This window comes from Aricia agestis, chromosome 22 (assembly GCF_905147365.1).
Source record: "Aricia agestis chromosome 22, ilAriAges1.1, whole genome shotgun sequence".
NCBI classification, from domain to species: Eukaryota; Metazoa; Arthropoda; class Insecta; order Lepidoptera; family Lycaenidae; genus Aricia; species Aricia agestis.
In genome coordinates, this window is record NC_056427.1 from 6,490,412 (window position 1) to 6,517,616 (window position 27,205).

The following is a 27,205-nucleotide window of genomic DNA, read 5'->3' on the forward strand; positions in this document are numbered from 1 at the left end:
CGAAAGCGAAAAGTTGCAGTCCGAGGTAATTAGCAATGAAATATCCCATGAAATAAACCTCATTCTGTGAATAAAATATGAATAAGTGCTTTTTTTATAGTACCCAGGTATGTGCGCAGTTCATCAGAGCATCCTCTCTTCCTTAACTGTCTTAAGTCATAACAGAGAGTGACACAATTTCGCATATTTATTACTAGTTTGGAATACCAGACCAACTTAAGTCATTTTATCTTGATCGAAGCAACTATGTCATACTGAGACTATGTAATATTTACTATGTTACGTATATTTCAACTGAGTTTGCTGAAGACATAAAGTGATATTATACTCTACTCGGCAAACATGGCGGTAGCGGTCATTGAATATCTGTCAAAAACTTGTTATCTTATATCTTTAAACGAGCAATTCTTGTAAATTTATATATATAATTGGAATCTCGGAATCGACTCCAACGATTTTCATGAAATTTAGTATATAGGGGGTTTCGGGGGCGATAAATCGATCTAGCTAGAAATCATTTTCAGAAAATGTCTTTTTATTCGTGTTTTATCGATAATCGATAAACTGAAAAATATGACTCTTCCTGACATCTATTGGCAGATAATAATACTATTTTACGAGCAACTAATTGTTTAAACGACCTGCAGATGGCGTTATTAAGTAACACGAAGTCAATGAGTGTATACTATACCGAGCAAAGCTCGGTCATCCAGGTACTTTTCTATATAAACCGCGATTGACAATGGAGTGTCAAATGTTGTCAATCGTGGCTTTGTATAGAAAATCATATTAGTGATCGAAGAGAAAATCACAAGTTTTTGGCAGGGGGTCAATGACCGCTACCCCCATGTTTCGTCGAGTACAGTATAGAAATACAATGATACATACAGATGACGCCCGCAACTCCGTTGCGCCAAAATTATTTTATCGCTCGGGAATAGTGCATTTTTCCGGGTTTAAAAGTATCCTATGTCCTTTCCCGGGACTTGAAGTATCTCCATACCAACAGGTAACAGACAAACAGAGATGATATTATTAGTATAAATTAGTATGAATATGGATGAATTTAGACGTGGGAGAGCCATGCTTCGGCACGAATGGGCCGGCTCGACCGGAGAAATACCTTGTTCTCACAGAAAACCGGCGTGAAACAGCGCTTGCGCTGTGTTTCGCCGAGTGAGTGAGTTTACCGGAGGCCCAATCCCCTACCCTATTCCCTTCCCTACCCTCCCCTATTCCCTTCCCTTCCCATCCCTACCCTCCCCTATTACCCTATTCCCTCTTAAAAGGCCGACAACGCACCTGCAGCTCTTCTGATGTTGCGTGTGTCCATGGGCGACGGAAGTTGCTTTTCATCAGGTGACCCGTTTGCTCGTTTGCCCCCTTATTTCATAAAAAAATAATAGTTGCCAGACAGTATGAAGAAGTGATGATGATGATGACTCATTACTTAGATGATCTCTTTTCCCGCCATTCAGATGCAGTCCGATTCGTAAAACCTCGTACAATAAAAAGAGATAGAAACAAAACACCTGCCTCAAAAAACATGGACATAAAACGCTAATATGAACATCATCGGCTTTAACCATGAGAATTCCAACCCTAAACTCTTCAAGACAGGGTTGAAATTCAAATAATGAAGAAATATATTTACACTTACCAAATATTGACATGCTATTTTCAACTTTAGCTTCATAAAGATAAGGCGCATTGTATTGTTAGAAACTTATTAATGATGGACAAAATGCTATGGAAAAAATTATAAAACAGGTTGGTGTAAAAAACGGGAGCCCGTTCGAATTTCGAACATTCTGTTACGTAAACATTTTTTTTTCTTTACTCTTTTGTTGATTGATTTTTTTTACCCGCATATGGTTAAAAGTTTCGTTTTCATGATCGTTTTAATTTTGATCTAAAATGTAGACAGGGTTCAGTGTGTATAATGCTGCCGATTTTAATGAGTTTTAATGGCGCAACAAATAAGTATGGTGCATTAATTTTAATTTTAGTTGAAAATTATTTGTATCCAAACGAATTTAAAAATTTGTTCCAAATAATGGGGGTAAAACTTGAAGTATTATCCCCTCAGCTCAGGGGGTAAAACTTGAAAGTTCACTTTTTTTTCAATTTTGCTGCGCCAAAATTTATATATCGCGCAGGAACCGTTCATTTTTTTGGGATTAAAAGCGTATTCTCTCCAAATTCCATCAGACTGACAGACAAAATATAAACTTTCCTAATTTTATAATAATAGATTATTAATTTCAAGGATAAGAATTGCAAATACAACATGTAAATTAGTAACAATAATATTGTAATTTGTACTGTCATGCTGGTTTTTTGAAAATCAACAATGAATAAAATTTCAATTAACAAAAACTGGTAGCAATGAAAGGCCAGTTTTTTACAACATTGTAAATTGTAATGATTTTCGAAAACTAATGGTGTAAAATCCTGTTTGTCTACATTTACAATTATTTACACAATATTTACATAGTATAAATGGCAATAGGACAGTCTAAAAGGGTAAGGACGAACAATCTCTGATGAAAGGGCTCAGGTATAAAATATAGTAAGTACACGTAAATAACCGGTCAAGCTTTTAACTATACTAATACAGAAAAGCTGATGAGTTTGTTTGTTTGGTTGAACACGCTTATCTCAAGAACTAGTCCGATTTGAAAATGGGAAAAACACTTTCAGTGTTATTTTATATGAAGTTTTCAAGTCTTACTCCCTCAGGGGATGAAACTTGAAAATCCATACTTCCGTATTAATATTATTAAATATATTACATATTTGTAAATCTTACCAATGTTTTTTTTATTATTAGATAAGGGGGTAAACGAGCAAACGGGTCGCCTGATGGTAAGCAACTACCGTCGCCCATGGACACTCGCAACATCAGAAGAGCTACGGGTGCGTTGCCGGCCTTTTAAGAAGGAATACGGGAATAAGGGTCCGGAAATACTGCTGGCGACAGTTCGTTCCAGAGTTTTACAGTGCGCGGCAGAAAGTTACGCGAAAAACGCACGGTGGAAGACTGCCACTCATGAAGGTGATGAGGATGGTATGTTTTTCGCGTGGGACGATAGCGAAAAGTTGCAGGTGGTGTGATTTCGAACAATTCCTCAGAGCACTCCCCGTGATACAACCGATAGAGGATGCAGAGTGAAGCTACATCTCGGCGGAATTCCAGGGGGTCCAAGCTGTACTAAAATAATACTAAAATACTAATGAAGTGTGTCCGTTTGTCTCAGAAATATTTGATCGAAGGTATGCCTCTTCACAGCTAAACCGCTGAACCGTGCTATTCGATTAACCCATCAAGCCCCATATGCATAAGCTCACCATCCACTACCATCATAATATGAAATAAACGGGTCACCTGATGGAAAGCAATTTCCGTCGCCCATGGACACTCGCAGCATCAGAAGAGCTGCAGGTGCGTTGCCCGCCTTTTAAGAGGGAATAGCGGAGGGTAAGAAAGGGAATAGAAAAGGGTAGGGAAGGGAATAGGGTAGGGAGTGGGCCTCCGGTAAACTCGCTCACTCGGCGAAACACAGCCCAAGCGCTGTTTCACGCCGGTTTTCTGTGAGCCCGTGGTATTTATCCGGTCGAGCCAGCCCATTCGTGCCGAAGCATGGCTCTACCATGTAAATAACAATATATTTCCAAGAATCCACGATCGAAGGATTAAGCCCTGGGAAAGGGACTGAAAATCCCGGAAAAATGCACGGTCCTTTCGTAAATCATCTTGTAAAACTTTAGTTTAGATCGTTATGTCTATTGTGTCGTAACCGTACACCGTTTCTCTCTGCTTTCCTTCATAAGGCTTCTATATGATGACTCTCATCACGTGATTACATTATAGTTGTATTTAAACCAGTCATGGCCATGGCACATCCGGCGAAACAAACTCGGCGATCCATCAGGTTCAACCAATTAGCGGCCCCGGAACTATGTTACAGTTTATAGGCCGGGAGCTGATAGGATTTTTGATTTATAGCTGTGAAATGAATGTAAGATTGAATTTTGTAATTTTATTACAATATAATAGTAGGTATTTATTATTGTATTACATATTACATATAAGTAATTTTTTATTTTATGAACTTAAGTTACTTACAGCTACAATACATTTTAAGCAGTTCAGTACAAGGAATACACGCTGACATAATATTTTTTTTTGTTAGCCTATACTATTACTATTCCACTACTGGGCAAAGGCCTCCCCCAGGGTCTCCCACTTGTCTCGCTCCAGCGCCACCCGGCACCCACACGTACGGCTGGTACGCCTCCAGCTCATCGCGAAATCTTTTAGTGGTAAAAAATAAAAAAAGTTTTGGAACGTCTGTCTAGTGCAAAATTTTACAAAATCAATTTTTGAAATGGAAACTTGCTTAGCGGTGCTGAGTTTTTGGGATGGGCTAACATTTTTTTTTCTTTTCGACCTAGTCAGACAAAGATATTATACTAGACCGCCGGCACAGCCTAGTAGAGCAAAAAATATTCCATTATTTTAAGTGACGAAAATGCCTGATGCTGCATTTTTGCGACACTCAAGCGACAGCTATGCAATAGGTGTTTGCAATTTTTTGACTCACAATAGATATTATTATCTGCTATCAAAAACAACCTGTTGTATAGTTGTTTTTTCTAACCTTCTTTTTATTTTTATAATACCTTACCTACCTTTTTATAATACCTTACCTACCTTTAATAATACCTTCGCCTATGGATACTTGCAACATCGGAAGATCTGCAGATGCAATGCCGCTCTCTTCTTGAAGGTTTGCAGGTCGTATAGGTCCGGAAATACTGCTGGCGACAACCTAACAAGTAATTTTTACATCCACCTCTTGGCCTATACCATTCTGTTAACGAGTTACGAAGTTAGTTTTAATGGTTAAGTTTTAACTTGGTAGTTATTTGTAATGAAATCGGGTTCAGGTATTGCTAATTTCAAAACTACCCACATCATATTAATGTTGTCTCTCTTTTATCGCTCTGACTCTTTCTATACACGTGTTAATTTTTAATGTCACATTTAAAATCCATACTTACTAATATTATACCTAAATGCGAAAATGTGTCTGTCTGTCTGTAACCTGTTCACGCTCAAACCACTGAAACGAATTTGAGGGAATTTTGAATGGAGTTTCTTTGAGTCCCGGGAAAGGACATATTAAGATAGTTTGGGGTGCGTCCACAAATTACGCGAGGTGTTTAAGGGGGGAGGGGGTCAAGTCAAATCTCATCTAGTCTTACGTTGGGGGGAGGGTTTCGGCAAATCTCACGTAATTTTTTTTCTCATGTTGTTACAAAAAAAATTATACTGTTTTGGTCCATTTTAATTTTTAGATTAAGATCTTTCTCTAATTCGTTCGAAAGAAAATAATTTCATTCATACTTTGACGATAAACATATTCTACTGACTGTCAAACAATCCAACGCATTTACGTAAGGAACCCACATTAAAAAAAATCTTATGTGAAATTGTGCGGTGGGGGAGGGGTTTGAATAAAATCTCACGAAATTCACACGTGGGAGAGCCATGCTTCGGCACGAATGGGCCGGCCCGACCGGAGAAATACCACGTTCTCACAGAAAACCGGCGTGAAACAGCGCTTACGCTGTGTTTCGCCGAGTGAGTGAGTTTACCGGAGGCCCAATCCCCTACCATATTCTATTCCCTTCCCATCCCTACCCTCACCTATTACCCTATTCTCTCTTAAAAGGCCGGCAACGCACCTGCAGCTCTTGTGATGCTGCGAGTGTTCATGGGCGACGGAAGTTGCTTTCCATCAGGTGACCCGTTTGCTCGTTTGCCCCCTTATTTCATTTAAAAAAAATCTCACCAGGGGGGAGGGGGGTCAGAAAATTTAAAAACACCTCACGTAATTTGTGGACGCCCCCTTGTATCCCGGAAAACGTACGGTTCCCACGCGAATATGTGAATTATTCTACCTATTTTGTTATCTTCGTCTGTCAAGTGACTTTTTCGATGTGCCAGACAAAGAGAAGCAGATTTTGTATCACTCCTACTATGTTTCACTTAAGATCGAGCTGAAACAGTTCATTTTCCACAACAAAAATAACTACTTTCCCGTTTCTCAAAATATTTCCATTCCAAACTTCATCTAATTCGGTTCAGCCAATTTCAGACAGACATACAGAATACATACATCTATACATCTATACATTCTATACATATAAATAAAATTGGAGTGTCTGTTTGTAATTTTAAAATAACCGTTTTTTACTACATGCATATGAATATACGGTACTTACACCAAAATAACAATTTTTAGAATTTTTATCTGTCTGTATGTCTGTCTGTTTGTTCCGGCTAATCTCCGAAATGGCTGGACCGATTTTGACGGGACTTTTATTTGCAGATAGCTGATGTAATAAGGAGTAACTTAGGCTACTTTTTAACAGACTTCCAAAATGGAAGAGGACATTTTTTTTACTTTTTTATTTTTTACCTATGTATTTAACATTTTGTTAAACAGCTAGTACATAATATTATTATAGGACAGTTATATAGACTTCCATACCTACTTACCTACTAATATTATAAATGCGAAAGTGTGTCTGTCTGTCTGTTACCTTTTCACGCCCAAACTGATGAACTGATTTTGCTGAGATTTGGTATGGAGATACTTTGAGTCCCGGGAAAGGACATAGGATACTTTTGGTCCCAGATTTTTTTATGAAATAAGGGGGCAAACGAGCAAACGGGTCACCTGATGGAAAGCAACTTCCGTCGCCTACGCAGCATCAGAAGAGCTGCAGGTGCGTTGCCGGCCTTTTAAGAGAGAATAGGGTAATAGGGGAGGGTAGGGAAGGGAATAGGGTAGGGGATTGGGCCTCCGGTAAACTCACACACTCGGCGAAACACAGCGCAAGTGCTGTTTCACGCCGGTTTTCTGTGAGAACGCGGTATTGCTCCGGTCGAGCCGGCCCATTCGTGCCGAAGCATGGCTCTCCCACGTCAGAAATGTACGGTTCCCGCGCGATAAACGAATTTTGCCGCAACGGAGTTGCGGGCTTCATCTAGTTTACTATGAAAATGCCTTTATTAGTTACTCACAAATACGAATTTCAAAATTTTCCTCTTGACCAGCAAACTTAAACAAAATCGACCATTCAATAAGACTTACACCAAAAGCCACTCAGGGGTCGACCCCTCAAGCGTGACGTGAGTCAGGGGTCAAGGCGCCCGTGGGACCCCCGTTCCACCTGACTCACTTTTGACCATTCAAAACTGAAATACGTGGTAATTTGACATCATGGTTTAGAAAGAAACGGCGTAGTTTTAGAGACGTCTTAAAAATTTGGTAAAATTGTACCAAAATTGATTGGATGTGTACTAGTGCAGAAAAAGTTTAAACACAAAAATACGTGTGGCACTCGGTGACTGCCGCAAAGCTATTTCATAGCATTTTTTACCAACTTATGCTGTTAAAATTCGCATACGAACGAACGCAAACAAACACCGTGCCGAAGTCTGTCGAACTGAAACTACGTTAGACGGTGTTAGGACTACTGAGAATGAATTTTTCATTATTTCATCAATAATTCCCAAAAAAATTTTTTTTTCAAAATTTACCCCCACTTAGGGGTGTAATTTTGAATTTTTTACCCAATCAGTGGTCTATTTTTGAAAAAAATCTTTATTAGCTTGTACATTAAATTTCAATTGTCAAGTTTCGAATTTTTATTAAATAATAATTTATTAATAATATTATGCAAACATACACTTGACGACCTCTGTGGCTCAAGCCGGGGGTCGCGGGTTCGAATCCCGCCGACGGAACAAAATTATTCAATGTTCCCGGGTCTGGATGTGTGTTAAATATGTGTATGATATAATAAAAATCTTAAATATATTATGTATAGTATAAAAGTATTAAATATATTTCCGTTGTCTGGTACCTAAGAGGTAAGAGGATACACCAGGGGCGAGAGAAATTGAAAATAGGTATTTGAAAATGTATTGCTGTCTCACCAATCTCAAGTCTCCCACCGCAGAGCGCGATAGAGACAACACGACAAAAGTTCTAATAAAAGAACAGAAAATCTTCGATTCGTTGTCCGCTGATTCCTTCTCCAAAAATTAACCGATTTAAGTACTTTTTTCATTAAAAATTAAAGAAAGGCTTGAGATGTGTTCCTATGTTTTACTTTTTTTGTATATTTTAGCCAGTTTTGTTTTCTAGGTGTTTGAACACAGAGGAAAATCTTGCCATTTTTTTGGGTTTTTGGACGTTCTTATCTTTTTTAATAATAAAATTATGAAAAAAAGGGAACATGCTAATAGTGGCCATAGATATTCAGGGAAAAAATCATAACTCTACCGGCATTATCCAGGGAGGAAACAGGGGACAGCGTTTGTATGGAAAAACGGCGGTGTGGACTCCTCTTATGTATATTATTAAACCGAATAACTAATTTCTCTACTTTCAAATTTTAAATTTAAAAAGTCAAGGCTTTTTAAATTATCACTAACATAATCAAAACCTGATCTTAATTTTATTTATATATGTTATTTTTTAAACTCCTTGTATTTATTTTGAATACGAAGACAATAATCATTCACTAATTATTTTTTGTGCCTACAATTATAATAATAATAATAGCTCCCACACCGGTTTCGGTGACGGTGGCCGGTTTCATTGAAACCAGGCCAGCTACGCAGGAGTAATTTTTATAGTGCCCAAGTGTGTGCGCAGTACACAAGAGCACTCTCTATTCCTTTACTCTCATAACCCAGTGGGACGGAAGACCGACACGACTGGCTAGAGATCAGGCGCAGGACTTTTTACATGCTCATCCGACGCATGGATCATCTTACTTATCAGACAATCAGGTGATCAGCCTGCATTGTCCTAACCAAACTTGGAAATGACATGTTTCCAACGCGGGAATCGAACCCACGACCTCCGAGTCAAGAGCCGCGCTCTATACCACTAGACCACGGAGGCATACAATTATACATATAGTAGTGAAGTTACTACATAATTAGTATGAAAAAAACTATTTGATAGTTATTTTCCACCTTATATTAACTGTTGTTAACATCGACATACCATACATGTGATTTAGATGTTGCAAGAAGTGACCACACGAGCCTTACGATTCTTATACGGTATACCCCATACAATTTGTAGGCAATAATTTTGTGATTTCTTCTATACAATATATAAATAAAATTGGATTGTCTGTTTCTAATATTGAAAGAACCGTTTTTTACTACATGCATATGAAGGGACATATACCAAAATAGCACTTTTTACAATTTTTGTCTGTCTGTATGTCTGTCTGTTTGTTCCGGCTAATCTCCGAAATGGCTGCACCAATTTTAACGGGATTTTTTGGTAGATAGCTGATGTAATAAGGAGTAACTTAGGCTACTTTTTAACCAACTTTCAATAAAGGAGGAGGATATATTTTAAATTTTTAAATTTGAATTTGTTCATACATATTTTGTAATTTCAACTTTCTAGCTAGCGCGGTGTTTGAGATATATCAGCCTGCAGACATACTACTATACTTAATATTATTGCCGCGGACGAAGTCGCGGGCAACAGCTAGTTTTAAATAAGCGTTAATTTTTGAATACCTTCCCAAACTTAGTTTTATTTAAAATTGAAGTAATTATAATTATAATCAGTTAATTAACAGTCTATTTAGTATTCTGTGGCATTGCTGAATTACTTCATTTCAATTCATAAATACTAAGACTTTATTTCCAATCCAAGTAGAAAAAAGTCAGAGCTTTGTCCTGCACAAGGCACAGAATTTTGTTTCGCTTAAAAACATATTAAGAAGTAAGCGTTTTTGTAACGTCAAAACACACACCAATTAACAACCCTGTGATATATTATAAGCTCCTGTCAAAAAATCTTTTAAACTAGCCATGATTACTGTAAATTTTACCGAATTTACAGAATATTACCTACATCTATCAAACCTTGCAACTCCCAGCGACGCAACTTCCCACAACAAGTGTATGGGACATCGACTGTCGTTAGACTAGTTGCGCAGGTGTCTCATGCTATCTCTTTCCCTCGGTGCCTCTCGCTCGCACACCGGATGAGGTTACCCCAAGACCCATTTTGTAAGACCAAGGTCTCATCGTCTTGATGTTTCGATATTATAACATCCATAGTCCATACTAATATCGTAAATGTCTGTCTGTCTATCTGTACTTCTTCACGCCCAAACCGCTAAACCGATTTTGCTGAAATTTGATATGGAGGTACTTTAAGTCCCGGGAAAGGACGTAGGATACGTTTATCCCGAAAATGTACGGTTCCCGCGTGGTAAACGAATTTTGGCGCAACGGAGTCGCGGGCGTTATGATAATGAAACCCCATCTTCATACAGATCATGATTTTCCTTCGACACAGGTTTCAATGAAACTGGGCATGGAGTAATTCAGAGCGCCCAAGTGTGTGCGCAGTACGGTATTACATAATCAGCGCACTGCCGTTTGCAGGGCCCCCGCTACGATATGTGCAATGTGTGCAATGCACACGGGCGCGATCCTCTAAGGGCGCCAAATCGTCATCTTTAGGGACGCCAAAACCAAGGACCCAAAGAGGCGCCAAAATCCTTTTTTTGCACACAGGCGCCAGTAGACCTTACGGGCGCCCTAGCCGTTTGCCTGGTTTCATTGATACCAGGCAGCACAGTAGTCATGTGTGTGCGCAGTCCAGCACTGTTTCTTCCTCTTCTTTTACTCTCCAGTTTTACGACCGAAATGACTAGAAATCAAGCGCAGGACCGACTTTTTACATGCCCATCCGACGCGGATCATCTTACTTGTCAGACAATCAGGTGATCAGCCTGCATTGTCCTAACCAAACTTGGAAATATAACGTTTCTAACGCAGGATTCGAGCCCACGACCGTCAAGAGCTACGCTCTAAGTCACCGGCCCACGGAGGCGTTAGTGATGATGATGATGATTAGAGTGGTGTGGGAACACTGTGATGACACCGCGTCTCGACAGGAACCTTTGCCATTTCAAATGCCGAAAGTTCAGACTCCTCTCTAAGACACACACACATAATTACACATCTTATTCGTACAGAACTGTTGCCAATAGAATATTGACTTTGGAAATGGCCCCGAACAAGAAAAAGAAGTGGTCCCTTCTTTTGTCTTCAATTATTGCCACGCCCGCAACTCTGCGCCGAAACTCGTTTATCGCGTGGGAACCGTACATTTTCCGGGATAAAAGGTATCCTATATCCTTACCCGGGACTCAAAGTATCTCCATACCAAATTTTAGCAAAATCGGTTCAGCGGTTTGGGCGTGAAGAGGTAACAGACAGACTGGCAGAATTACACACTTTCTCATTTATCATGTGTCTGTGTGAATGTGTGTCTATTACGTCTTTGAACTCAAACGGCTAAACCGATTTTGCTGAAATTTAGCATGCAGCTACGTCTAATCCCTTGAAAGGACATAGTATAATTTTTATCCCGACAAAACGTACGGTTCATTCGCCATAAACTTATTTCGGCACTATCTAGTACAACAACAAGCCTTCAATAATAAAGCCTTTCCGTAGTACAGAACTAAGGGCCCGGCTAACCGCAAGGGCCCAGTTAATTTAATCATAGGGAGACCCTTAAGGCTTTGAAAACCAGAAACATATGGTTGAGGCCTTGGGCACATTTTAGGGCGTTTTCGTAGTATAGCTTGCTTCCTATTGCTTTAGTTTTTAGTGTGAGGAAACGCTTAATTTTAGTGGAAAAGTAGCCAATAGCTAGGTGCACACTATGCGCTTTCGTCTTCAATGTTCGTGATCTTCTTTCAGTCAACTTTCGTTTTGGCGCATTCAACAATTGTATATACGCGTCAACGACCGCAACGCCAACATTGTCATTTCTGTTTTTTTGGATACGGTCAGAGGGCATGCGTCGCGGCTGCCTGACGTTCGCTGTTGACAGCGCTATAACGCATGCCCTTGACGAACAGAAAAAGGCACAGTTTGGACAAAGCTTATGTCTTAAACTATGGCAAATTCGGCCACAGTATAAAAATATACTTTGTCATTTCCGTTCTCTTAAAGTATTTCCATACCAAATTTCATCTAGATCGGTTCAGGTGTTAAAGAGTAAGGAGATAAGAAACAGACAGACACACTCTCGCATTTACAATATTAGTAATAATTGCTAGCTTATGCAGCAGTACATGGAAACACCAATTTTAAGGGTCGAAAAGTAGCCTATATGTGCTAGAGTTTTTTGTATTACTACCATACCGAAGGGACAAAAGTTTTTATTTTAAGGTTATCCCTTCCCTAAATTTCACTTAGATCGGTTCAGTGGTTGGGACAGACAGACAAACAGACAAACTCCTCATTTATATAATATTAGTATGGACCTGTGGTATGGACTATGGACACACTGTTTACGACGTAAAATAAAATTTATAAACCAGAGCACTCCATTAAAATATCAGGAGCAGGCCATTAGCTGATAATTCGCCATTTTGTGACGTCACCGGAAACGGAAGTGGCGGAAGAAGGCTCTACAGGCGCTCATTTCCGGTTATTGATAATAATTATGCCTGCAAGGGAGAGGAATGAAATTAAAATCTGTTTTAAGTCAACTGTAGGGAAATAAACTAGACCGCGGAAATTATCCTATTCCGCGGAAACATCACATTTTTCCAAGATAAAAAGTATCTCAGATGCTAATGTACATTATTGCCTACTTCCACATGGAAATTTTTTAAAATCGGTTCAGCTATTTTAGTGTGACATAGACAAACACGACATTCACTTTTGCGAAAGAAAATTTAGAGGTATAAAATATCTTTGAAGGTTTAAACTAGTTTTTAGGATTCCGTAGACAAGGGTAAAAACGGAACCCTATTACTAAGACTTCGATGTGTGTCTGTCCGTCTGTCTGTCCGCCTGTCTGTCCGTCTGTCCGTCTGTCTGTCTCTAGGCTATAACTCAAGAACGATGATAGCTAAAGAGATGAAATTTTCACAGATTATGTATTTTTGTTGCCGCGATAACAAATACTAAAAATAAAAAAAAAAATATTGAAGGGGGCTCCCATAAAACAAACGTGATTTTTTGGCCTTTTTTGCTCTATATCAATAAAAGCAACAGGTAGGTTCTTGAAATTTTCACACAATCTTTAGTTTTATGTTAACTTTAATATTTAATAATAACTAGAGATCGCCCAACGGTCGAAATTCGACCTTAGTTTCAACGACATTAGGATTACTACGTATATTTTGTAAAAAGATATGAATTTATCATATTTTTTTCAACTCTTGTCTCTGGGACTCAGCTGATCTCAGACTGGCCGTGTAAGCATTGTCTAATAGTATCTAAGATTCAATAAAAAAAACTATAATCCATTTTCAATTTGTCAACTTGTTGTCAACAGACTTCAACCATAAATAAAAGAGTATAATTCGTATGTATAGGCTTGTCACTCAAAAATCTGTCATTTTGCCTAGTGTGTGTGTTGTAGTGTGTGTAATGTTTTATTTGTTAAAAAATGTATGATAAAAGCATACTTTCAAAATAATATTAGCTCGATGCACTCCTTCACCACATAAACTATAACTGTGCAAAATTTCATTCACCCACGTTTCCCCATTTTTCATCAAAAGGGATACAAAGTTTTTGGCTCACGTATTAAAATATTAATTAAAAAAAAAACAATTTGCACAAATTTTTCTCTACAGTGTGTAACAAAAATAAGTGACAATACTTTAGGGTGTGTACGTGTTCCTTGTAGAGAGTTCACTGTGAAAGTAGCAACTCTGAAAGACGATTTTTTTTTCTCTTTTGTATCGGCAAGGGCCCGAGCGTCACAAGTTTCCCCATACAAAAGTAAAAAAAAAAATTGGCCTTTCAGCGCTGATGCTATTTTCACAGTGAACTCTCTACAAGGAACACGTACACACCCTAAAGTATTATCACTTATTTTTGTTACACCCTGTATGGTACGGAACCCTTCGTGCGCGAGTCCGACTCGCACTTGGCCGATTTTATTTATTAAATCGTGCGAAGTGTGTTAAAATTTGTCTGTCTATTATATTCTGGATATATAAATAAAATAAATAAATAAATAAACGTTTATTCCCCTTTTTTGACCATTACACCACAAGAATAATACAATTAAAAGACAAAAATAAATAGGTACATTTAAAGTACTAGTACAAGATTGCAGATAGTATACAAAACAATCGACATTCCACAATAAGTAAATGTTACAGTGTATAGTGTATACGACAATACAAAAATATTATGCATATTTATTAGGCATAATAAGATTTCAAAGTCCAACGAAGCAAGGCAGGAAGTGTAATGATCAAAAACTGAATTGGCATCCACTCAGGTTTTCGCTCGCAATCGCAGTCAATCGCAGTCACTGAAAATCAGGGACTGCGATTCGCAGTCCCTGATTTTCAGTGGATCCAGACTGTCAGGTGAATGACAGACCACACAAGTCACCAGTCCTCTTTTAATATATAATTATATTATATATATAATTATGCATCTAACCGATTAATTAAGGCAGGGGAGTTTTTCAAATGGAAGTTTATTAAGTAGATTTTCTTCTCAAGTGCTTTTTAAAACAACTACACGAATAGTATAGTTGCAACTCTGTGGACGACCTCTGTGGCTCAGTGGTGAGCGCGTTGGTAGCTCAAGCCGGGGGTCGCGGGTTCGAATCCCGCCGACGGAACAAAAAGTTTTGAATGTTCCCGGGTCTGGATGTGTATTAAAAATGTGTATGATATAATAAAAATCTTAAATATATGTATAGTATAAAAGTATTAAATATATTTCCGTTGTCTCGTACCTGTAACACAAGTCCTTTAGGTACTTAGCACGGGGCCAGACTGACGTGGTGTGAAGCGTCCATAGATATTATTATTATTATATTAACTTGCAGGCAAAATCTAGTCATATAAATGTTGCGTCTGTTTGTCTGTCACGATTAAGCCACTAAATCGATTTCAATGAAACTTTACATAGAGACATTTCCACTCCTGGGAAAACGCATCTAATGAATGCTTATCAACAATAATCACGGCCTAGGACCGCCAACACCTATTAAGTCCTGTCCTGTCCTGTACCAGGTCATTTCAACGCGGAAATAGCACAATAGACCGGGGGCTCCCAGGATAGGACACAATTAGTGCGTTTCCTACGTCATTATAGATAGCTACCGCCTCCATGTCTAGTCTGTTAGAGCCTGGCTCTTGACTCCGGAGGTCGTGGGTTCGATTCCCGCGTTGGAAAGGATATTTTTATTAGTAAGGATTTTCACATGTCTGTCTGTATGTTTATAACAGCTGAAAAAGCCTGAGTTTATTATTAAAATCAGTTCTCACCTTCCAGAAATAAACAAATCAACTTTTTATCGACATAATGTCTGTAAAAAGTCGGCATTCCCATTATATGTAAATGTTTAATGCATCATTAGGTAGATGGTATATTTGCTTACCTGTTTATACGGTTGATGTATTAATTAAATGAGCTTAAATAGCTTATTATTAACATCCAATACCTTACTTTTCCAAAATCTAATAGCTTACTTCCAAATTCTAATTCATATTCACTAGAGATCGCCCAATGGTCGAAATTCATTATCAAAATATTTTTTTCAACTCTTGTCTCTGGGACTTAGCTAATCTCAGACTGGCCGTGTAAGCATTGTCTAATATAGTACTTATCTTAGATTCAATAAAAAAAAGAATAATCCATTTTCAATTTGTCACCTTGTTGTCAACAGACTTCAACCATAAATAAAAGAGTATAATTCGTATGTATAGGCTTGTCACTCAAAAATCTGTCATTTCTCATGTGTGTGTGTTGTAGTGTGTGTAATGTTTTATTTGGTAAAAAAATATATAAGAAGAGCATAATTTCAAAATAATATTAGCTCGATGCACTCCTTCACCATATAGACTATAACTGTGCAAATTGCAAAATTTCATGCACCTACGTTAACCCATTTTTCATAAAAAGGGTTACAAAGTTTTTCGTTCGCGTATTAATATTATGATACTATTTACTAAAATTATAAATGCGAAAGTGTGTTTGTCACCTCTTCACGCCCAAACTGCTGAACCGATTTTGCTGAAAGGTATGTAGATACTTTGAGTCCCGGGAAAGGACATAGGATACGTCTTTTATCCCGGAAAAAATGTACGCTTTCCGCATGACAAACGAATTTTGGCGCAACGGATTTGCGGACGTCGTCGTCGCGTCTATAATATAACTAGATGTCGCCTGCAACTCCGTTGCGCCACAATTCGTTTATCGCGCGGGAACCGTACATTTTTCCGGGATAAAAGTATCCTATGTCCTTTCCCGGGACTCAAAGTACTTCCACACCGAATTCCAGCAAAATCGGTTCAGCGGTTTGGGCGTGAAGACGTAACAGACAGACAGACACACTTTCGCATTTATAATATTAGTATGGATAGTATGGAAGTATGGATTGTATTAGAATTACAAACAAGACTATCTCATAATATTATATCACATTAAGTAAGTTCACACCCAAGTTCGCATTTCCACGCAACGCACTTCCTTTACCCTAATCAAGTGAACCGTACATTTTTAGGGTTCCGTAGCCAACAAGGAACCCTTATAGTTTTGGTCTGTCCGTCCGTCTGTCTATCCGCGGTTTTGCTCAGACTATAGGACCTACAAAGCTGTAATTTGGCATGAATGCACATCAATGATGCCGACAAAATGGTACATGAAATCTTAAAAAAAAAATTTATGGTACCTTGCCTACACATCGAGCGGGAATGAATTTTTTTTTCGCGTCCACCCCATAGTGTTGGGTGTCGATGGATAGGTATTTTTAAAATATTATGAGTATTCATAGATCATTTACCGATTTAGGGATCCATTTGTGAAATATTAAGTTTTAAAGTGGGAAAAGGTTGTTAGAGTCCAGTGTCCCCCCTTCTACCAGCTAAACGGTTGCTTCTAGAAATGTGAAAAATTTCACGGAAGTGGAAAATATGCTGAATTTAAAAGGAAAACTATCACAGCTAAGATTTCATAAATTATTGAGTAATAGTCGATCAACTAAAAAAAATGTATTCGGCGAAGTATAAAGGAACTTTTCGTTCAAATTCCTTTGAACGTAACTGAGATGATGTTGTTAGTAGTGTAAAACACGTTATAAATGCACATGCACATTCATTGACCATACAAAAGTTATCAAAAACTAGCGGTACTACGGAACCCTATATTACGCGTAGCCCGACACGCACTTGGCCGGTTTTCACATCATAAAATTGCGAGCTTCGTAAAAATCTCACCTTAAAAAACTCGTAAATGTAAAAGATCATCTCGTTTAAGATTTAGTAAGATTAGTAACTCTAGTGCGTCCACTAGTGGCCGCAGCTCGTGGGAGCTCACACAGGGTGCTGCAGACTGTGACGGCTGGGGTTACGTGTACGGGGTGTTACTAAAAGTTAGTTAGTTTTTTTTTCGTTTTTAATCGATATATTTTTTTTTTACTTTACTGTTAATTTTATGTTATAAGTTTTGTATTTTTTTTTTGTTTTCATCATAGATTTGTTGGTTTTCCGTCAGCTCTCGGGTTTTTTGAAAGACAAAGTGATGTTGGGATAAATATATTTTTTAGTTAAGACTAGCAGTTTTTTTTTCTGTTATTTTCTAGGTAGTTAAGAACCGATTAACTAACAAACTGGCGGTTATTATGCTCCCAATTTAAATGTCACTTATTATGAGTTAAATAAATTACCATTGCTGAGCCAGCATGATTGCTGAGCTCGGGCAATGTTATACGAATATCTCCATAATTGTTTATATTTGTCCATCAAGAACCAACATGGTCGAATTAAAATGACAGATTTGTAGTATTAAATCCCATATTCCATATTCGGGCATTAGCGATGCAGTGAACGTGGAACGGTGGCCATATGAATAATGAGCGCGACCGCATATTGTAATGCTGATGATAAATCTGGACTAAAGCCTGGAATTCCAGATTAAAGGTCCATTTGGACCTAGGAATACTATTTTAGACCTGAATTCGGGTTGTGCCTTTAAAGCTTGGAATTTTGGTTCTAAAATGATCGCATTTTCAACCCTCGACCAAAAAGAGCGATGTTATCAGTTTGAAGTGTCAGTTTGTATGTGTTCTACGCTTAATTTTATCATCAGCTTGCTTACAGGTTACAGCTGAATTTTTGGTAAGTTTCCTTAAAAATTCTTAATTGAATATTATGATAATTAAAATGTGAGGAATTGAAATGAAAAAAAATTATAAGTACATTATATTTCTTAAGTGTACGGTTAAGTGGTATTTAAATTGGTAGCACTACAATTTTCAGAATTTCTTACAATGAATTCTCAAGATATTATTAAAAAAAAAACATGAAATCAACCTTTCATCAAACGTCAAAACCATATTTTTATGTTTTTTTAAACCCCAATATTCTAAATGTACATAATATATATATTATGATAAACGCATCGGTACAGTTTACATTATAATTTAAAACTACATTAAATGAACCTTATAATATACCTTTTATTATCATAAAAACCACATCATTATCAAAGAAAAAAAAATGCCGTAACAAGAACAGCCTGTATACCAAGACGAACTATGAACGTATTCAACGCGTGAGAACCGAGACTCGACACGGCCGTATTGCATTACTTATCAATATTATCATTATAATTATTAACATCATTAATGCCTTTATGTCATTACTGAATGAATCTTTATTGTTGAGTTCTTGAGTTAAAATCTTTTGGTTCTACCAGCGACCCTATGTGGTCGCTGGGTTCTACACTGCCGTTAGAAAATGTTTGTAAACATTTTCTGACATAAAAACATTTACTAACAAATGTTGCCAATTGTTACATTTTGTTGGGAACTTTTTTTTTTTTAATTAAATAAGGGGGCAAACGAGCAAACGGGTCACCTGATGGTAAGCAACTACCGTCGCCCATGGACACTCGCAACATCAGAAGAACTGCATGTGCGTTGCCGGCCTTTTAAGAGGGAATACGCTCTTTTCTTGAAGGTTTGCAGATCGTATAGGTCCGGAAATACTGCTGGTGACAGTTCGTTCCAGAGTTTTACAGTGCGCGGCAGAAAGTTACGCGAAAAACGCACTGTGGAAGACTGTTGTAACATTTTAATCTGGTATATTTGGCTCACCGCATACCCCGCCTCCACCTTCATAAAAGGTTTACAAACAAAAGGCAAAACTGTGTGTTTTATTGTGTTATAATTTGTTTTGTTATAATTTGTTAAATTACGTTTACTAAATATTTTCTAACATGAAAACATTTTAAGATTTTTTAACATTTGTGATTAAATGTTTGCTAACAAAATATGTTTATTGTTTACTAACGTTATTAAACATTTTCTAACGGTAGTGTGGGCAGTGGGAGCACCATTTATGTCATACTAGATGACACCCTCAACTCCGTTGCGCCAAAATTCGTTTATCGAGCAGGAACCGTACATTTTTCCGGGATAAAAACTCTCCTATGTCCTTTCTCGGGACTCAATGTATCTCCCTGCCAAATTTCAGCAAAATCAGTTCAGCGGTTCGAGCGTGAAGAGGTAACAGACAGACAGACACACTTTCGCATTTTATAATATTAGTATGGATACTACGTCATAAAGCAGTGAGGAGATTAAATATTACTTTATAGTAATTTCCACTGAGCCATAGCGGCTTTAAGTTGGAAATAGCAGTTATAAAATACTTACATCCGGTATGAAAACAGTTAATCGTGTATGTCAATAACATTGACTTTACTATTTACACTAGCTGTAAGGTACTTAATGAAAAATTAACTAGAAAATGTAGTATAAGGGTGGGTTGCACCAGAGGCGTGGTTAAAGTTAAAGTAATGGTCAAAGTTATGGTTACGGTTAAGCTAACTTTTACTTTAACCTTAACTTTGACAGATGACAGCTGGTCCGACAAGGCTTTAAATGAACGTGGGCGGGGGCGCTGCTGGTAAAGGAGAACTGTCAAAAATTGTGTTTTTATGATGACAGCGTTAGTTCCTTTTTCCGCCACGTATGAACGTGGCTTTGAATTTTCAAAACCTTGTCGAGCTCAAGGTTAAGGTTAAATATGGCGTCCATTTTTGACTTGAACCAAGTTAAAGTTACAGTTATAGCTAAAGTAAGTTTGTGCAACCCACCCTTAATGTATTATTTACTGGAAGTAAACTACCCCGGTAATCGTGCGCTTACCTGACATTATAAATAGTATCCTCCTTCTTCATAGTCAAGTCTATGTATTTGCACAATTTCATAGAAATCGGCCTAGCACTTTTGAAAGGTCAATACAAACTAATGAACCTTTCCACTTTATAATATATGTAAATAGTATACAGTACATGACGCCCGTAACTGAGTGGCGCCAAAATTCATTATCGCGGTGGAACCGTGCATTTTCCGACAGTAATAGCTTTTTTATGTCCTGTCCAATCTCTGAAAGTATCTTCATAACCACCTAAATCGGTTCAGCCATTTAACATACACAGACAGACATACGTATAACATTAATAATTATTAACAAAGACTGCCCTGAATTCCACAAACAATGCTTTAAACAACCAAATTATACAAAAACTTCCAAGTCACGACTCCCTATACAATGACATATGGTTTTTTAAATGCAATAATTTTATAATTTCGACGATTTTCAATATCATACACCATCCATTGACGATTTTGTATTTGGTTTAATAGAAGACTAACAAGAAAAGCGCGCAATGGATGGTGCAGGCAGAGTTTTTTGTGTTCCCGAGTGAGTCTTTAGCGCAAACTTTTAAGACAGGTGGCATCTGTGTAGCGTGCAAAAAAAGCGGGACCGACTTTCTTCCTTTCTTTTCTTGGGAACCGTATTTTGGTTACTAAATATTTTGGGCAGGGCCGTAAGGGCTACTGGCGCCTGTATGCAAAAAAAGGATTTTGGCCCCCTTTAGGTAAATTTTTGGGACCTTGGTTTTGGCGCCCCAAAAGATGGGAATTTTGCGCCCGTAGAGGATGGCACCCGTGTGCATTGCACACATTGCACATATGGTAGCGGGGGCCCTGGTTTTGGGAACCGAATTTTTAAAAACTTGGTAAATTCAACGAATAAACTAGATGACTCCAAAATTAATTTATCGCACGGAAACCGTACCTCCAAACGAAATATTATAAAGCTGAAGAGTTTGTTTGTTTAAACGCGCTGTCTCAGGTATCTACTGATCCGATTTAAAAAATTATTTCAGTGTTAGATAGCCCATTTATCGAGGAAGGCTATATAATATTAAGCTAAGACCAATTGAAACGAAGAAACAGAGGAAAATGTGAAAAAAACGGGGAAAATTATATGAATGGCGTATTATCTGGCACACTTGAAGAATAGACCACGTGAAGGGACATTCCTAAATTACGCGGGCGAAGCCGCGCGGAAAATCTAGTTTGTAAAATTAGCAAAGATCCTAGCAATTATATTTTATGATTCTAGTTTAAGCAAAAACAAATATTTCTGTTACAGACCGACAAAATTCTAAAAATACCTGCCACCCATTGTACAATATTTTTCTAACTGTAACAAACTTTTCTCAGGGTTATTATGAATGTGAAACAAAAACAAAATAGTTTTATAACTACTAGTTAAGTAGCAAAGGTTTTATTGCTAAGTTGCTTCGTTGCGTTGAAATATGTTAATTGCACGGGATTCGTACATTTTTCCGGTATAAAACTACCGTATGCTTTTTGCCATTTGGCTACGGAACCCCCTTAAAAACGTGTAGCACGACGTTAGACGAGTGTTAGGTTAAGGCGACGCCTTGATAATTTGGATGTAACGATATCAATTTTTCTCAGCAATGACCAAAGCTAAGAAATTAAAGTTCATTGTCAGTATTCATCATGTCTTTGTATGTGTACCCATAGCATAACACGATTGGTCAACTTTTATAACACAGAATAATCAATCAAAAAGACCGCTGTAAAAAAGGGGATTCCTATTTTGCCACCAGAGGAGACTGATTAAGCTTCCAAAATTTGTACATAGATTGGTTCAAGCATACACTTTCATTTGCCTATAGCTGATATGAAATGTATTTATGGTTTTTAAATTACGCGACAAAAATCATTTTGTCGCTTACGCCATTTCCATTTTTTGCTGTTCCATTGCTTGCTTTCTATGAGCTCATAGAAAACAAGCAATCTAAAACATATCCAACACGGTTTTTTAATTTACCACGGCGTCACCTTAATTTTCGTTAAAAAAATAGATAAAAGCTATGCAACAGCTCAGACAGAAAGACTTTCGCACTATAATATTAATATTTAAGTTGCCCAATTTCCTTGCTCGTAAGTGCACAGTGCACCTGCCGCGGGCGTCTTGAACCATTGTTTTTTAACTGTCGGTTAAGGAAACCGCACGTTAATTGGCATCATCATCATCAGCTGAACAGTATAACTTGTATAACTTGTATGTCTGTCTGTCTGTCTGTGGCATCGTAGCATCCAAACGTGTGGACCGATTTTGATCTAGTTTGTTTGATTGAAAGCTGACATGATTGAGAATGTTCTTTCATCATGATCAGCCCCCTAAATGCTTTTTAGAGTTCCGTACCCAAGTCTTTTTAGCAATAGTTCATCATGATAATGATATCATGATAACACAATAGACATAGTACAACCAGTAGTTCGACTGCAAAGAAACGGACAGGTTTCAATATCTGTCAAATTCGTCGGGTTTCACTAGGATTATGAACGGAATGTGCCTCGCGCTGGCTGATATAATTTATTTTTAAATATTTAAAATAAAGATTTCAAAATTGGATTCTGACAATTTTAATCGCATGTGCCAAAACACAAACAATAATACGACCAAAGAGGAACACGTCCAGCGAATATGTCATAGTTTTAAATTCGTAGGTAACAATTTAACAACCCTAGCGACGATTTTCGTCATAATACGTCAAATTTAAAAATTTCAACATCAGTTCTAAGTCGGCATACTCTATCATTCTGTCTACTCTGATGATAATGCCCCCTTAATTTAGCCAAGTCTTCTTAGCAATAATAATAATACTCCCCACACCGGTTTCGGTGACGGTGGCCGGTTTCATTGAAACCAGACCAGGTACGCAGGAGTAATTTTTATAGTGCCCAAGTGTGTGCGCAGTACACAAGAGCACTCTCTATTCCTTTACTCTCATAACCCAGTGGGACGGGAGACCGACACGACTGGCGAGAGATCAGGTGCAGGACCGACTTTTTACATGCCCATCCGACGCATGGATCATCTTACTTGTCAGACAATCAGGTGATCAGCCTGCATTGTCCTAACCAAACTTGGAAATAATATGTTTCCAACGCGGGATTCGAACCCACGACCTCCGGAGTCGAGAGCGACGCTCTAACCACTAGACCACGGAGGCGTAGCAATAGTTCATCATGATAATGATATCATGATAATGCCCCCTTAATTTAGGGTTCCGTACCCAAAGGGTAGAACGAGATATTACTGAGACTTTGTCTGTCCGTCTGTCCTTCTATCTGTCTCCATGCTGTACTTATCTCAAAAACGGCAATAGCTTGAAATTTTCACAAGTAGGTAATATAGACATATTTCTTTTGCCGCTATAACGACAAATACAGTTATATATACCATATCAAGTTGACAAAAAATGCTATGTAAAGCTTTACCACGGCAGTGCCCGAGTGCTACACCATTTTTTTGTGATAAAGGCTCTATCTATGGATTCAGTGTTTCCATCCAAAATCAGTTTAGTGCTTTTAGCGTAAGCAGATATCATGGTCCTCAATGAAAACTATCCTACGTGACGTGGGCCACGTCCCAGGACTCGTATTGCAATTTGGAATCTATAATCTAAATATATATTATAATAACTCAAAGGTGACTGACTGACTGACTGAATGACTGAATGACTGACATAGTGATCTATCAACGCACAGCCCAAACCACTGGACGGATCGGGCTGAAATTTGGCATGCAGGTAGATGTTTTGACGTAGGCATCCGCTCAGAAAGGATTTTGATTACTTCTACCCCCAAGGGGATAAAATAAGGGATGAAAGTTTGTATGAAACTTTGCCAATTTTAAACCATTTTTTTAAATCTATACTAATATTATAATTGGGAAGAGTTTTTTTGTTTGTTTGTTTGTTTGAACGCGCTAATCTCAAGAACTACTGGTCCGATTTGAATAATTCTTTTACTGTTGGATAGCCCATTTATCGAGGAAGGCTATAGGCTATATTTTATCACGCTAAGTATAATAGAAGCTAAGAAATAGAGGAAAATGTGGAAAAAACGCGGGAAAATTATTTAAAAGGGCTTATTTGAACGCGCTAATCTCAGTAACTACTGGTCCGATTTGAAAAATTCTTTCAGTGTTAAATAGCCCATTGATCGAGAAAGGTTATAAGTTATATTTTATCACGCTAAGACTAATAGTAGCGAAGAAATAGAGGAAAATATGGACAAAACGGGGGAAATTAATGAAAGGGCATATTTGAAGGCGCTTATCTCAGGAACTACTTATCCGATTTGAAAAAAATTTTCAATGTTAGATAGCCCATTCATCAAGGTAGGCTAAAGGCTATATTTTATCACGCTTAGATTAATTGGAGCGAATAAATAGAGGAAAATGTGGAAAAAACGGGGGAAATTATATGAAAGGGCTTATTTGAACGCGCTTATCTCAGGAACTACTTATTCGATTTGAAAAATTCTTTCAATGTTAGATAGCCCATTTATTGAGGTAGGCTATAAGCTATAGTTTGCCACGCTGAGACTAATAAGAGCAAAAAATTGATGAAAATATGGAAAAAACGGGGGCAATTATTATTATCTTATGAACTACTGGAGCAATTTTTATGTTATTTGGCAAACATGAAGAATAGACCACGTGAAGGGACATAGGCTATTTTTTGCTGCAAAATGTACGGTTGCGTGAAATTCCTAAAATACGGAAGCGAAGCCGCGCGGAACATCTATATATATAAATATTATAAAATCGTAGGAAAGTCAATTCTGTATATCGAATATTTTTGTACAATAATTAATAATACTTGAGTTGTGATCTACTATGCTTACGCGGACGAAGTCGCGGGCAACAGCTAGTTAATAAAATAAAAGTAAAAAGAAAATTAAAAATAATACTTCTTAACGCGAGCGAATCCTCGGGCAAAAGTTAGTAATATATCTTATACAGTATTATAAATGCGAAAGTATATGTCTGTCTGTCTGTCCGTCCGCCTGTTACCTCGTCACGCCCAAAGTCCAAAGCGCTGAATCTTGGTATACCTAACCTGTGGTATAATAGAGATACTTTGAATCCCGAGAAAGGACATAGGATACTTTTTATTCCGAAAAAATGTACGGTTCCCGCGCGATAAAGGAGTTTTGACGCGACGGAGTTGCAGGCTACATCTTTTAGAGTATCAAATAATTATTGTATTTCCTCTGTACATTTGTATGTTGAAATTATCACATAGATTACATCAACAGTTCTAAATGCGTTTGTCATACAATAATAATTAATTAATGCGTATTTTGGTACTAAATATATTATAAGTTATAACATAGAATCCGGAAATTTCGAAAATTAGTTTTGTATTATTTCTTATTAGATATAGGTCAAACGTGAAACGGTTTTTGATTGTGTTTGTGTTGTGCTGTGAACAGCGATTTCCGAATTCATTTTCCGCATTCGGAAATCCGAATGCATGGATTATGGAATCAGACCTCGACAAAGTATCTTTCGTTAAAAACGATGACGAAATTCGTTATCAGAATGCATAGATAAAGTATTATAGTATAGATGTAGTCTTAGCCTGTCATCGCGTGGCCATTTTGTGCTTATTTTCATACAAGTAGTGTGCGTTTATTTTCTTGAATATTTCTATTTGTCGATTATTTCGAAGCACATTATGTTACAGGAAAGAAAGTCAATTAGTTCATGACATCGATTAACTATAGTTCAAGTGATGAGAATCCGTAAACACACGTAAAAAGCTATGCAATTTTTATAGCCACATTATTAATTGATTTGACATTTTTAGCACTAATGCCTTATATAGCACGAATAAGGGATTAATAAACTTATAAATTATCTTTTTAGCTTACAAAAGTACCGATTGAAAAGCCCAAAAACCGTCGTTCAAAATTTACGTATTTAATGTTAAATCCACGTGTTTGAGGCATTCTTTGACCATTCTTATGGTTTATTATTTAGCGGAACCACAAAATACAACAATATCTAGCATTAAATGTTCACTAAAAACCTTTATTAACACTTTTATTACATGAAATATGCCGACCGACTCCTTTGTTATGTCCTAGTAAGTAGGACATAACATTACACGCTTTTGATGCTTATACACCCATATAAGGCTCTTTCCAGTCTATAGTACATCAATGTAAGAATGTATGCGGTTTGACATAAGTCATCGCCAAATGACATCCCATACATTTTCATAACGAATTTCGTCATCGTTTGAAACGAAAGGGACTTTGTCTACGGCCACAGTAGAAAATACATTAAGGGCCCAAACACATAACCGCGTTGCAGCGCCGCGCCGCAAATTCCAGCGTTATTACATCACACGTCTTTTTGACAATGATTCGGTTTGTTTCTGGGATTTTCCAGTATTATAATATACTTTGACTAGATGACGCCCGCAACTCCGTTGCGCCAAAAATCGTTTATCGCGTGAGCACCGTACATTTCCCGGGATAAAAAGTATCCTATGTCCTTTCCCGGGACTCAAAGTATATCCATACCAAATTTCAGCAAAATTGATTCAGTGGTTTGGGCGTGAAGTGGTAACAGACAGACAGATAGACAGGTAGACACACTTTCACATTTATAATTAGTACTACTTTGATATTACTAGCATCGTGAGTATTGCAGACACAATCCCCATCAACTAGGGGATTGATGGTGTGGCGGTACCCACAATCCGCCTAACATTCCTGCATCGCGCTATCGAAGTTTCGGAGAACGGCAAGATATATACGTCTGAATTGACGTCAGTGGGCTTCGGCCTGACCGAGCATGCTATCTCGCTCGGTCGGAAGATCTTCCTTTTCGGCCGCCACGAACAACGTTAAAATGGGGAAAATAGCTCTTCAAGGGATGA